Genomic DNA, 14,205 nt, shown 5'->3' with positions numbered 1-14,205 from the left:
GATCACGTGGATCAACTTGTGTGTCATGGGGTGTCCCCCTGCCTCCGTATATAAAGGAGCAAGGGAGGAGGAGGCCGGCCCTAGGAGGAGGGCGCGCCATGATGTGGTGTCCTACTAGGACTCCAAGTCCTAGTAGGAGTCCACCAAGAGGGGAGGAAGGGAGAAGGAAGTGGATGAGAAGGAAAGGTGGCCGGCCCCCTTTTCCCTAGTCCAATTCGGACTAGAGGGGAGGGGGGGCGCAGCCTTTTTCTCCTCTTCCCACTAAAGCCCATCAAGGCCCAATACTCTTCCCCGTATTCCCGTAACTCCCCGGTACTTCCGAAAATACCCAAATCACTCGGAACCTTTTCGAACTCCGAATATAGTCGTCCAATATATCGATCTTTATGTCTCGACCATTTCGAGACTCCTCGTCATGTCCCCGATCTTATCCGGGACTCCGAACTCCTTCGGTACATCAAAACTCATAAACTCATAATATAAATGTCATCGTAACCTTAAGCGTGCGGACCCTACGGGTTCGAGAACAATGTAGACATGACCGAGACACGTCTCCGGTCAATAACCAATAGCGGGACCTGGATGCCCATATTGGCTCCTACATATTCTACGAAGATCTTTATCGGTCAGACCGCATAACGACATACGTTGTTCCCTTTGTCATAGGTATGTTACTTGCCCGAGATTTGATCGTCGGTATCCAATACCTAGTTCAATCTCGTTACCGGCAAGTCTCTTTACTCGTTCCGTAATACATCATCTCACAACTAACATATTAGTTGCAATGCTTGCAAGGCTTATGTGATGTGCATTACCGAGAGGGCCCAGAGATACCTCTCCGACAATCGGAGTGACAAATCCTAATCTCGAAATACGCCAACCCAACATGTACCTTTGGAGACACCTGTAATGCTCCTTTATAATCACCCAGTTACGTTGTGACGTTTGGTAGCACCCAAAGTGTTCCTCCGGCAAACGGGAGTTGCATAATCTCATAGTCATAGGAACATGTATAAGTCATGAAGAAAGCAATAGCAACATACTAAACGATCAGGTGCTAAGCTAATGGAATGGGTCATGTCAATCAGATCATTCAACTAATGATGTGACCTCGTTAATCAAATAACAACTCATTGTTCATGGTCAGGAAACATAACCATCTTTGATTAACGAGCTAGTCAAGTAGAGGCATACTAGTGACACTCTGTTTGTCTATGTATTCACACATGTATTATGTTTCCGGTTAATACAATTCTAGCATGAATAATAAACATTTATCATGATATAAGGAAATAAATAATAACTTTATTATTGCCTCTAGGGCATATTTCCTTCAGTCTCCCACTTGCACTAGAGTCAATAATCTAGTTCACATCGCCATGTGATTTAACAGCAATAGTTCACATCACCATGTGATTAACACCCATAGTTCACATCGCTATGTGACCAACACCCAAAGGGTTTACTAGATTCAGTAATCTAGTTCACATCGCTATGTGATTAACACCCAAAGGAGTACTAAGGTGTGATCATGTTTTGCTTGTGAGAGAATCTTAGTCAACGGGTCTGCCACATTCAGATCCTCATGTATTTTGCAAATTTCTATGTCAACAATGCTCTGCATGGAGCTACTCTAGCTAATTGCTCCCACTTTCAATATGTATCTAGATCGAGACTTAGAGTCATCTAGATTAGTGTCAAACTTGCATCGGCGTAACCCTTTACGACGAACCTTTTTCCATAATCGAGAAACATATCCTTATTCCACTAAGGACAATTTTGATCGCTCTCCAGTGATCTACTCCTAGATCACTATTGTACTCCCTTGCCAAACTCAGTGGTATGGCATACAATAGATCTGGTATACAGCATGGCATACTTTATAGAACCTATGACTGAGGCATAGGGAATGACTTTCATTCTCTTTCTATTTTCTGCTGTGGTCGGGCTTTGAGTCTTACTCAACTTCACACCTTGCAACACAGGCAAGAACTCCTTCTTTGACTGTTCCATTTTGAACTATTTCAAAAATTTATCAAGGTATGTATTCATTGAAAAATCTTATCAAGCGTCTTCATCTATCTATATAGATCTTGATGCTCAATGTGTAAGCAGCTTCACCAAGGTCTTTCTTTGAAAAACTTTTATTCAAGTATCCTTTCATGCTTTGCAGAATAATTCTACATTATTTCCGATCAACAATATGTCATTCACATATACTTATCAGAAATGTTGTAGTGCTCCCACTCACTTTCTTGTAAATACAGGCTTCACCGTAAGTCTGTACAAAAACTATATGCTTTGATCAACTTATCAAAGCGTATATTCCAACTCCGAGATTCTTGCACCAGTCCATAAATGGATCGCTGGAGCTTGCACACTTTGTTAGCTCCCTTTGGATCGACAAAACCTTCCGGTTGCATCATATACAACTCTTCTTCCAGAAATCCATTCAGGAATGCAGTTTTGACATCCATCTGCCAAATTTCATAATCATAAAATGCGGCAATTGCTAACATGATTCGGACAGACTTTTAAGCATCGATACGAGTAAGAAAATCTCATCGTATTCAACACCTTGAACTTTGTCAAAAACCTTTTTCGACAAGTCTAGCTTTGTAGATAGTAACACTACTATCAACGTCCGTCTTCCTCTTGAAGATCCATTTATTCTTAATGACTCACCGATCATCGGGCAAGTCAATCAAAGTCTACACTTTGTTCTCATACATGGATCATATCTCAGATTTCATGGCCTCAAGCCATTTCGTGGAATCTGGGCTCATCATTGCTTCCTCATAGTTCGTAGGTTCATCATGGTCTAGTAACATGACTTCCAGAACATGATTACCGTACCACTCTGGTGCGGATCTTACTCTGGAAGACCTACGAGGTTTGGTAGTAACTTGATCTGAAGTTTGATGATCATCATCATTAACTTCCTCACTTATTGGTGTAGGAATCACTGGAACTGATTTCTGTGATGAACTACTTTCCAATAAGGGAGAAGGTATAATTACCTCATCAAGTTCTACTCTCCTCCCACTCACTTCTTTCGAGAGAAACTCCTTCTCTGGAAAGGATCCATTTTAGCAACGAATGTCTTGCCTTCGGATCTGTGATAGAAGGTGTACCCAACAATTTCCTTTGGGTATTCTATGAAGACGCACTTCTTCGATTTGGGTTCGAGCTTATCAGGATGAAACTTTTTCACATAAGCATCGCAACCCCAAACTTTAAGAAACAACAGCTTAGGTTTACTGCTAAACCATAGTTCATACAGTGTCGTCTCAACGGATTTAGATGGTGCCCTATTTTAAAACGTGAATGCAGCTGTCTCTAATGCATAACCCCAAAACGATAGTGGTAAAGAGATATCATAGATCGCACCATATCAAATAAAGTGCGGTTACGACGTTCGGACACACCATAACGATGTGGTGTTCCAGGTGGCGTGAGCTGTGAAACTATTCCACATTGTTTTAATTGAAGACCAAACTCGTAACTCAAATATTTGTCTCCGCGATCAGATCGCAGAAACTTTATTTTCTTGTTACGATGATTTTTCCACTTCACTCTGAAATTCTTTGAACCTTTCAACTATTTCAGACTTATGTTTCATCAAGTAGATATACCCATATCTGCTCAAATCATCTTGTGAAGGTCAGAAAACAACGATGCTTGCCACGAGCATCAGCACTCATTGGATCGCATACATCGGTATGTATTATTTCCAATAAGTCAGTAGCTCGTTCCATTGTTCCGGAGAACGGAGTTTTAGTCATCTTGCCCAAAAGGCACAGTTCGCAAGCATCAAGTGATTCATAATCAAGTGATTCCAAAATTCCATCAGTATGGAGTTTCTTCATGCGCTTTACACCAATATGACCTAAACGGCAGTGCTACAAACAAGTTGCACTTATCATTATTAACTTTGCATCTTTTGGTTTCAATATTATGATTATGTGTATCACTACGATCGAGATCCAACAAACTATTTTCATTGGGTGTGTAACCATATAAGGTTCTATTCATGTAAACAGAACAACAATTTATTCTCTTACTTAAATGAATAATCGTATTACAATAAACATGATCAAATCATATTCATGCTCAACGCAAACACCAAATAACACTTATTTAGGTTCAACACTAATCCCGAAAGTATAGGGAGTGTGTGACGATGATCATATCAATCTTGGAACCACTTCCAACACACATCGTCACTTCACCCTTAACTAGTCTCTGTTTATTCTGCAACTCCCGTTTCGAGTTACTAATCTTAGCAACTGAACTAGTATCAAATACTGAGGGTTTGCGATAAACACTAGTAAAGTACACATCAATAACATGTATATCAAATATACTTATGTTCACTTTGCCATCCTTCTTATCCGCCAATCACTTGGGGTAGATCCGCTTCCAGTGACCAGTCCCTTTGCAGTAGAAACACTTAGTCTCAGGCTTAGGATCAGACTTGGGCTTCTTCACTTGAGCAGCAACTTGCTTGCTGTTCTTCTTGAAGTTCCCCTTCTTCCTTCTGCCCCTTTTCTTGAAACTAGTGGTCTTGTCTACCATCAACACTTGATGTTTTTCTCGATTTCTACCTTCGTCAATTTCCGCATTACGAAGAGCTTGGGAATCGTTTCCGTTATCCCTTGCATGTCATAGTTCATCACGAAGTTCTACTAACTTGGTGATGGTGACTAGAGAATTCTGTCAATCACTATCTTATCTGGAAGATTAACTCCCACTTGATTCAAGCGATTGTAGTACTCAGACAATCTGAGCACATGCTCACTAGTTGAGCGATTCTCCTCCATCTTTTAGCTATAGAACTTGTTGGAGACTTCATATCTCTCAACTCGGGTATTTGCTTGAAATATTAGCTTCAACTCCTGGAACATCTCATATGGTCCATGACATTCAAAACGTCTTTGAAGTCCCGATTCTAAGCCGTTAAGCATGGTGCACTTAAACTATCAAGTAGTCATCATATTGAGCTAGCCAAACGTTCATAACGTCTGCATTTGCTCCTGCAATAGGTCCGTCACCTAGCGGTGCATTAAGGACATAATTCTTCTGTGCAGCAATGAGGATTTAACCTCAGATCACGGATCAAATCCGCAACATTGCTACTAACATTTTTCAACACAATTTTCTCTAGGAACATATCAAAATAAACACAAGGAAGCAACAACGCGAGCTATTGATCTACAACATGATTTGCAAAATACTACCAGGACTAAGTTCATGATAAATTTAAGTTCAATTAATCATATTATTTAAGAACTCCCACTTAGATAGACATCCCTCTAATCCTCTAAGTGATCACGTGATCCAAATCAACTAAACCATGTCCGATCATCACGTGAGATGGAGTAGTTTCATGGTGAACATCATTATGTTGATCATATCTACTATATGATTCACGCTCGACCTTTCGGTCTCCGTGTTCCGAGGCCATATCTGCATATGCTAGGCTCGTCAAGTTTAACCTGAGTATTCTGCGTGTGCAAAACTGGCTTGCACCCGTTGTAGATGGACGTAGAGCTTATCACACCCGATCATCACGTGGTGTCTGGGCACGACGAACTTTGGCAACGGTGCATACTCAGGGAGAACACTTCTTGATAATTTAGTGAGAGATCATCTTATAATGCTACCGTCAATCAAAGCAAGATAAGATGCATAAAAGGATAAACATCACATGCAATCAATATAAGTGATATGATATGGCCATCATCATCTTGTGCTTGTGATCTCCATCTCCGAAGCACCGTCATGATCACCATCGTCACCGGCGCGACACCTTGATCTCCATCGTAGCATCGTTGTCGTCTCGCCAATCTTATGCTTCCACGACTATCACTACCGTTTAGTAATAAAGTAAAGCATTACATCGCGATTGCATTGCATACAATAAAGCGACAACCATATGGCTCCTGCCAGTTGCCGATAACTCGGTTACAAAACATGATCATCTCATACAATAAAATTCAGCATCATGCCTTGACCATATCACATCACAACATGCCCTGCAAAAACAAGTTAGACGTCCTCTACTTTGTTGTTGCATGTTTTACGTGGCTGCTACGGGCTTAAGTAAGAACCAATCTCACCTACGCATCAAAACCACAACGATAGTTTGTCAAATAGACTCCGTTTTAACCTTCTCAAGGACCGGGCGTAGCCATACTTGGTTCAACTAAAGTTGGAGAGACAGTCGCCCGCAAGCCATCTATGTGCAAAGCACGTCGAGGGAACCGGTCTCGCGTAAGCGTACGCGTAAGGTTGGTCCGGGTCGTCTCGTCCAACAATACCGCCGAACCAAAGTATGACATGCTGGTAGGCAGTATGACTTGTATCGTCCACAACTCACTTGTGTTCTACTCGTGCATATAACATCAACATAAGTAACCTAGGCTCGGATGCCACTGTTGGGTTTCGTAGTAATTTCAAAAAATTTCCTACGCACACGCAAGATCATGTGATGCATAGCAACGAGGGGAGAGTGTTGTCTACGTACCCAACGCAGACCGACTGCGGAAGCGATGACACGACGTAGAGGAAGTAGTCGTACGTCTTCACGATCCAACCGATCAAGCACCGAAACTACGGCACCTCCGAGTTCGAGCACACGTTCAGCCCGATGACGATCCCCGGACTCCGATCCAGCAAAGTGTCGGGGAAGAGTTCCGTCAGCACGACGGCGTGGTGACGATCTTGATGTACTACAGCAGCAGGGCTTCGCCTAAACTCCGCTACAGTATTATCGAGGTCTATGGTGGCAGGGGGCACCGCACACGGCTAAGGAATAGATCACGTGGATCAACTTGTGTGTCATGGGGTGTCCCCCTGCCTCCGTATATAAAGGAGCAAGGGAGGAGGAGGCCGGCCCTAGGAGGAGGGCGCGCCATGATGTGGTGTCCTACTAGGACTCCAAGTCCTAGTAGGAGTCCACCAAGAGGGGAGGAAGGGAGAAGGAAGTGGATGAGAAGGAAAGGTGGCCGGCCCCCTTTTCCCTAGTCCAATTCGGACTAGAGGGGAGGGGGGCGCAGCCTTTTTCTCCTCTTCCCACTAAAGCCCATCAAGGCCCAATACTCTTCCCCGTATTCCCGTAACTCCCCGGTACTCCCGAAAATACCCGAATCACTCGGAACCTTTCCGAACTCCGAATATAGTCGTCCAATATATCGATCTTTACGTCTCGACCATTTCGAGACTCCTCGTCATGTCCCCGATCTCATCCGGGACTCCGAACTCCTTCGGTACATCAAAACTCATAAACTCATAATATAAATGTCATCGTAACCTTAAGCGTGCGGACCCTACGGGTTTGAGAACAATGTAGACATGACCGAGACACGTCTCCGGTCAATAACCAATAGCGGGACCTGGATGCCCATATTGGCTCCTACATATTCTACGAAGATCTTTATCGGTCAGACCGCATAACGACATACGTTGTTCCCTTTGTCATCGGTATGTTACTTGCCCGAGATTTGATCGTCGGTATCCAATACCTAGTTCAATCTCGTTACCGGCAAGTCTCTTTACTCGTTCCGTAATACATCATCTCACAACTAACATATTAGTTGCAGTGCTTGCAAGGCTTATGTGATGTGCATTACCGAGAGGGCCCAGAGATACCTCTCCGACAATAGGAGTGACAAATCCTAATCTCGAAATACGCCAACCCAACATCTACCTTTGGAGACACCTGTAATGCTCCTTTATAATCACCCAGTTACGTTGTGACGTTTGGTAGCACCCAAAGTGTTCCTCCGGCAAACGGGAGTTGCATAATCTCATAGTCATAGGAACATGTAAAAGTCATGAAGAAAGCAATAGCAACATACTAAACGATCAGGTGCTAAGCTAATGGAATGGGTCATGTCAATCAGATCATTCAACTAATGATGTGACCTTGTTAATCAAATAACAACTCATTGTTCATGGTCAGGAAACATAACCATCTTTGATTAACGAGCTAGTCAAGTAGAGGCATACTAGTGACACTCTCTTTGTCTATGTATTCACACATGTATTATGTTTCCGGTTAATACAATTCTAGCATGAATAATAAACATTTATCATGATATAAGGAAATAAATAATAACTTTATTATTGCCTCTAGGGCATATTTCCTTCACTTGTTCCTCCCATCAAACTGTGCTTTTCCATCAAACTTGCCCTTGTTCTTGAACTTGTGGGGCTGGAAGTTCTGCTTCTGTACCACATTGGCACTAGATCCTCCCTCAATACCTCGAGCAGGTGTGTCCTTTGCTCTCGCCTTTTCTTCCACATCAAGAGTGCCAATGAGATCCGGGACGGAAAACTCCTGCCTCTTATGCTTCAGCAAGGTAGCAAAGTTCATCCATGAAGGAGGAAGCTTAGTGATGATACCTACGGCAACAAACTTGTCCGGTAGCATACAACTGAAGTGCTCAAGTTCTCTAGCAAATGAATGTATCTCATAAGCTTGCTCGACCACGGAGCACTCTTCAGTCATCCTGTAATCATAGAATTGCTCCATGATGTACAGCTCAGTGCCAGCATCCGAGACCCCAAACTTGGCCTCGAGTGCATCCCACATATCTTTTCCATTATCAATTGACGCATAAGCATCAACTATGTTCTCACCAAGAACACTCAAGAAAGCAGCCTTAAACAGAGTATCCATTTTCTGAAAAGCTTGTGCCTGTTGAGCATCAAGCTCTCCTTCAGGTTTGCCGAGAGTGGCGTCATAGCAACTCATGGTTTGAAACCATAAGACTGCTCTCACGCGCCACCTCTTATAGTGGATACCCTCAAACATAGGAGGTCTCATGGAAGCAGCAAAACCACTTGGGGTAAATTGCCTATAATAAGGTTTTTGGATTGTTGGAAATATGAGCAATTTACCGAATGATTTTATTAACAAAAATACTAGATAAAGCATGACTAATATATTAGAGATAAAACAAGTCATGCGTTTGGACAGAGAGAAGGTAAAGAGCATCTGCATATATGAACTTGAACTAAACACATCTAAAACAGACACTAGATGAAGTTGCATATATGAAGTAGAACCTAACACATGTAGGACGGAAAGTAGAGCAAAGAACTGTGTCATGACATCTAACAGAAAGAGCAAGAACACGTACGGGACAGCAGCAGTGGAAGTGCTGGACTTGGGGTCGATGTCCTTGCCTGCCATGTCGTCGAGGAGATCGTGGACGTCGGGGAAGAAGTTGTCGTCGGGGAAGTAGTCGTCGGCGACCGGATCGTCCGTGATGAAGCAGCCAGTAGTCACACTGAGCGCTCCCCAAAAACCTCATCACCCTTCTCCCGTACAAGACTCAAAAGATGCGGTTTCGAAGGCCTACTATCCCGACCTGCGATGCACGCCGCAAGCCGGGATGGGGAAGATCATAGCAGTAGTGCAGTGCTCAGGAACTTGTGGTGAGAGAAGGAAGAGGTTCTGGTGCATCTCTCTGAGAGGAGCGACCTCCCTTTTATAGGCGCAAGAGAAGGAGGCGAGAGGCTGCGCCGGGAGCTGAAGGGAACGCGGGAGATGAAACGAACAGACAGCAGCCGAAGGGTGCAGCGTTCGTATTCAATATCCACTACAGCAAAAACTTTCCAGCTCCCGAGTGACCTTTCGTATACCCGTAGTGCGTGACAAAAATTTAGACATCGGCTCAATCCCGCAACCCGCGTCATGGCGCGTGGCGAGGCGAGGCGGGCGGAGGAGGAGCGCGCGTGGATGTCCCTCTTGTTCTCATGCTCATACACGTGGGGAAAGAACCTTCCTTATTAGGAGGTCCAACTCCCACTAAACTAGCAGTGTGGGACTAAACTTTAGTAGTATCCTTTGCCTTGCACAAATAGGCTAAGTGGGCCTCTAGAATTTATTAGAAATTTCTGAAACAGTTATTGGGCTGTCCAAAATAAACTAAATTCCAGCATCCACCAGAGGTTTGCATGGCCACGGCTGCTTGCATGCTACGTCTGTGGCCATGGCCGGTGGGCACATGCTGGGGTTGTTTGTAGGTGTCTCCATTGGAGCTAGCATCCCGGTGCTACCCGGCTGCTTGCGTACGTGATGGAGCTATGGAGGAGGTTGGATAGTTAAGGAAGGAAGGAAGAAAGGCACGAGAAAAAAAAGGTGTGGATGGAAGTAGTCGAACCAAAAGATAAGGCAGCACGTGGAAGCGGTGCACAGTGGATGATGTCTTAACGCAGAGGGTATGGTTGCGCAGTGGAGGCTGTCGGTTTTCTAACCCAGCAGATGTAGCTGCTAGGATCGTGAAAAAGTGGTGACGACAACACATGCTTGACTTCGATAGTGGTGCTTTTTGAGTACCCCGGTCTCGAGCTCCGGGGTGAAAACCTAGGTCAGAATCATGTCGGTTATATCTGGCAATGACGATATTTCGTCATCGTTACCTTGTTGAAGGCATTGCTCGGAGATGCTCGGACAGTTTCTTCAAGGTGAAAACCTAGAATTTGCCCTTTGGTGGTTGGTTCCGGTGACGACGGTGCTCGAGCGTCGCTCCCTTCCCAAAGGCGTTGCTGTCGAAGAATGTCGATGTCCTTGTGGTGTCATGAGATGATTGGTGCGGACATGGTCATTGTTGTAGGTTGTCGATCGTGATTTAGAACGCTTCGGGACAGGCTCTTTTTCTCTCTCTCTCTCTCGCTTAGGCATAGTTTTGGTCTTATATGACTTTGCTATTTGCCGGCGGTTTTTTGTATGTGTGCGTTAGTGTTGACTGTGTGCATCCTAGCTATGTAAAGGCTGGGTGTGTCCTCACTATGTTTGTATTATCTTGATATTTCATTTTGAATAATAAAATCCATCCTTCGTCGGAAAAAAAACGTGGAAGCGGTGCACGGGTCCATTAGGGCACACATCGTTCATAAGAGACGGCGGAACACTAGAAAAATCAGCCGTTTGAAAGGAATCATTTCTCGAAAAAAATAACATCTACTCAGACTAAGGAGACGCCCTTCTTGTATTTTTGTTTTTCATTTCTCTGTTTTGTTCTCCTCCAGGCCAAATGCAGCCAAAAAAAGAGCTAAAATAGATGCTTGGTTTCTTTCAAAGATACTCCCTCCGTTTCTAAATATTAGTCCTTATTAAAATCTTTAAAAGGTCTTTTCCACTCCCAACTACGTACTTCCTCCGTTCCTAAATATAAATTTTCTTATAGTATAGATTTACTCATTTTGCTTCGTATATAGTCGCATTAGAATCTCTAAAAAACTTATATTTAGACTATAAAAAGACTCATATTTAGGAACGGAGGAAATACGTAGCTGGGAGTGGAAACTTTCCATTGGATTGGAAAAGCAGCGATTTCCGTGTCCCGAACGAAGCTACAGTGGGAAAAGCATGCAGGAAACGATTCCTTTGAAGTTTCCTTGGCTTTCCCCGTGAAGCGAAAGGGCCCTAAACGCTGGGGGGCCAAATCATCTGGCCACCGCGAAATCGCCAAATCCCAGCCATCCGTCGCTTCCGTGGCCGCCCCGCAAAGCCAACTGTATTTATGGACCACCCACATCCATCTGCTTCCTTCGCCTCGCCTCACCTCTCCTCATCTCCAGCTCCAACCTTTGTTGTCCATAACTAAAAGGAAGATACATCTCCCGTCTGGCAGCCTGCTTGCTTCCCCGAGTTCTTATTCTGCTTTGAATTCGTGATTTTACTTTATTTGCTGGTCGAGTTCCGGTTCCGTCTTCCAGCTCTGCGGTGCGTCAGTTTCGGCTGCTGTGTTCGCTCTTGATTTGCCGGTGAGATCTCCGATTCGAGGCTTGCTCCTTTTCTTTCTGGCCCAGTTCATGTGTTGGTTTGGTTTCGGCGTGCCGATGATGATGCAAAAGCATCGGTGAATTCTGGATGAATGCGCTTGCGCACCACCATTGCGCACAGCTCTCGTGATATCCACTGCGTAATACTCTGAGGCACACATCCTTTGAATTCGTGATTTCATTTTATTTGGCTGGTTGAGTTCCGGTTTCGTCTTTCAGTTCCGCGCTGCGTGAGTTTCGGCTGCTGTGTTCGTTGATTATGCCGGTGAGATCTCCGATTCGAGGCACGCTCCTTTTCTTTTTGGTTCAGTTCATGTGTTCTTTTTTCGTGGTTTTGGTGTCTGCGTGCCGATGATGATGCAAAAGCTTCGGTGAATTCTGGATGAATGCGCTTGCGCACCACCAGTGTGCGCGGCTCTGGTGATATCCACTGCGTAATACTCTGAGGCACGCATCCATCCATCTTGGTTTCTTTTCCGGCCTCGTTTTCAAGGCCGATTCGAGACGCTAGATTAGCTTCTTTGGACCTCAATTGGTCTCCGACAGACTTGCAAAATGCCGGCCTTTTTTCTGATCTTTTTTGCTTTGCATAACTACTGAATTCTTGCACATGGATATCAGCGACTGAGATTTTTCACAGCACAGGGGAAAATGATACCGAGCTGGCTACGGCCGTAAATATCCTCAGAAGGCATTCGGGGGCTAGAAGAACCTTCAAAGTTTTCCTCCTTTAGAACTGATGAAAGATCTTGTTCTTGATAGGTTCGTCTTGGTTGGGGCTGATTCTAAATATATTTTTACTTATGGCACATCTAGATGTGCTTTAGAAAAACTGTTTTTTTAAGATTAAGTAAGATCTTTAAGATATCTTAGTACTTGATTCATATCAGAAATTGTCAAGTGGCATTTTAGAGGGACTACAGTTTTATTCTCCAGTTTTGTAGCGTGATACAATTATATAAGTTATACTCCCTCCGTAAAGTAATATAATAGTGTTTAGATCACTATTTTAATTATCTAAATGCTCTTATATTAGTTTACGGAGGGAGTATTTGCATAGTCTATTGCATTGTTATATTTTCACATTGTCCGTTCACAGGCTTGTACTTTGTTTCTTGTCTAACAGCAGGTGATCAAGTTTGCTCTGTTTTGAGGGCCTATTTGGTTTGGAGGATTTTCATAGGAAACACATAGGAACAGGGATACCGGAGGCAAATTTCCTATAGATGCGTTCGGTTTGTAGAAAATGTGTACATGAATTTCGTAGGAATACTATTCATTTCCTGTGTTTTCGGAGAAAATTACACATCCATTCAAAGCTCATTTTGCGCATAGGAACGAGGCGAGTCAATTCCTTAAGATGACAAGTGTCATCCTATAAAATTCCTACATTATGAAATCCTCTAAACCGAATGAGCCGTGAGGTGGGTTATGGTGAAGGGGTCATGGAGTACTCACTGCCAGACTCATTAGTGTCCAACATTTGAACCGTTAGATTAATGAGTAAGGTAAGAGGACAGAGTTGAACCTTTGGTGTCGGGATTACGATTGATGTGTCGAGCAGAAACCGGGATACAAAAGTCATGCAGTGATGACGTGTTTCAGAACAGCTGTCCTTTGCCCTCTGGTGAAAATTTGGTGGCAGCCGTGGATGGTGATGTTGCACCGGCAGTCAAGCCCACATTCTGGTAGTGTCATGTGTCCGTACTGATCTGATAGCATGTGTGGGCTGGCCAAGTTGTCTCTACTGCCTATTTCCTCTGGTATTAGCATGTTTTCAGTTCTGGTAAAACTGTTGTTGGATCTCTCAAACAGAGCCTAGTAAGCTATAGATTTTAGAAAGGAATTTTGATGCTTCCTTCAGGTGCAAAACGCTCCATGGATTTGAGAGTAAGGATCGGTCAATGAACCAGATTATGCTGCTGATCTATGCCGGCAAATTGACAGCTTGCGTACAGTTCAAATTCTGTTTAAAGCATGAGAATCATAATTTTGTGTTTTTCATTCGGCAGCAGTACTCTCCAAAAATGAACCTTGTATGCGCAAAACATAGAATACTAGAGAGAAAATAATAGAACATACAACATCAAAGACTCCGTGGCCCAATGGATAAGGCGCTGGTCTACGAAACCAGAGATTCTGGGTTCGATCCCCAGCGGAGTCGACTTATCTTGTTTTTTCCTTTTTTCAACACGGTTCATTCCCTGAAAAAATAACTTTTGCACTAGTTAATTTTTTGTGCCAGCGGGGTCGACTTATCTTGCTTTTCCTTTTTTCAGTCCATTCCTTTTTTCAACACGGTCCATTCCCTGAACAAATAACTTTTGCACTAGTTAGTTTCAGTTTTTTTGCACTAGTTAATTTTTTGTGCCAGCGGGGTCGACTTATCTTGTTTTTCCATTTTTC

At 43.6% G+C, this 14,205-nt stretch overlaps 3 non-coding genes across 3 annotated transcripts; all 3 read left to right on the top strand.

Annotated features, from left to right (window-relative positions):
* Positions 1 to 11,848: 11,848 nt before the first annotated feature.
* LOC123109245 (small nucleolar RNA Z188) lies at positions 11,849 to 11,958 on the top strand. The gene has a single exon (XR_006452527.1). It is a non-coding gene; the product is annotated as a small nucleolar RNA Z188 (small nucleolar RNA).
* Positions 11,959 to 12,142: 184 nt separating this feature from the next.
* On the top strand, positions 12,143 to 12,252 carry LOC123109242 (small nucleolar RNA Z188). Its single transcript, XR_006452526.1, has one exon. It is a non-coding gene; the product is annotated as a small nucleolar RNA Z188 (small nucleolar RNA).
* A 1,638-nt stretch (positions 12,253 to 13,890) lies between these two features.
* Positions 13,891 to 13,963, top strand: TRNAR-ACG (transfer RNA arginine (anticodon ACG)). Its single transcript has one exon. It is a non-coding gene; the product is annotated as a tRNA-Arg (tRNA).
* Positions 13,964 to 14,205: the final 242 nt, after the last annotated feature.

The sequence above is a fragment of the Triticum aestivum genome, chromosome 5A (assembly GCF_018294505.1).
Source record: "Triticum aestivum cultivar Chinese Spring chromosome 5A, IWGSC CS RefSeq v2.1, whole genome shotgun sequence".
NCBI lineage: Eukaryota > Viridiplantae > Streptophyta > Magnoliopsida > Poales > Poaceae > Triticum > Triticum aestivum.
Note: the sequence above shows the minus strand (reverse complement) of the source record. Positions and strands in the feature narration are given on the sequence as shown.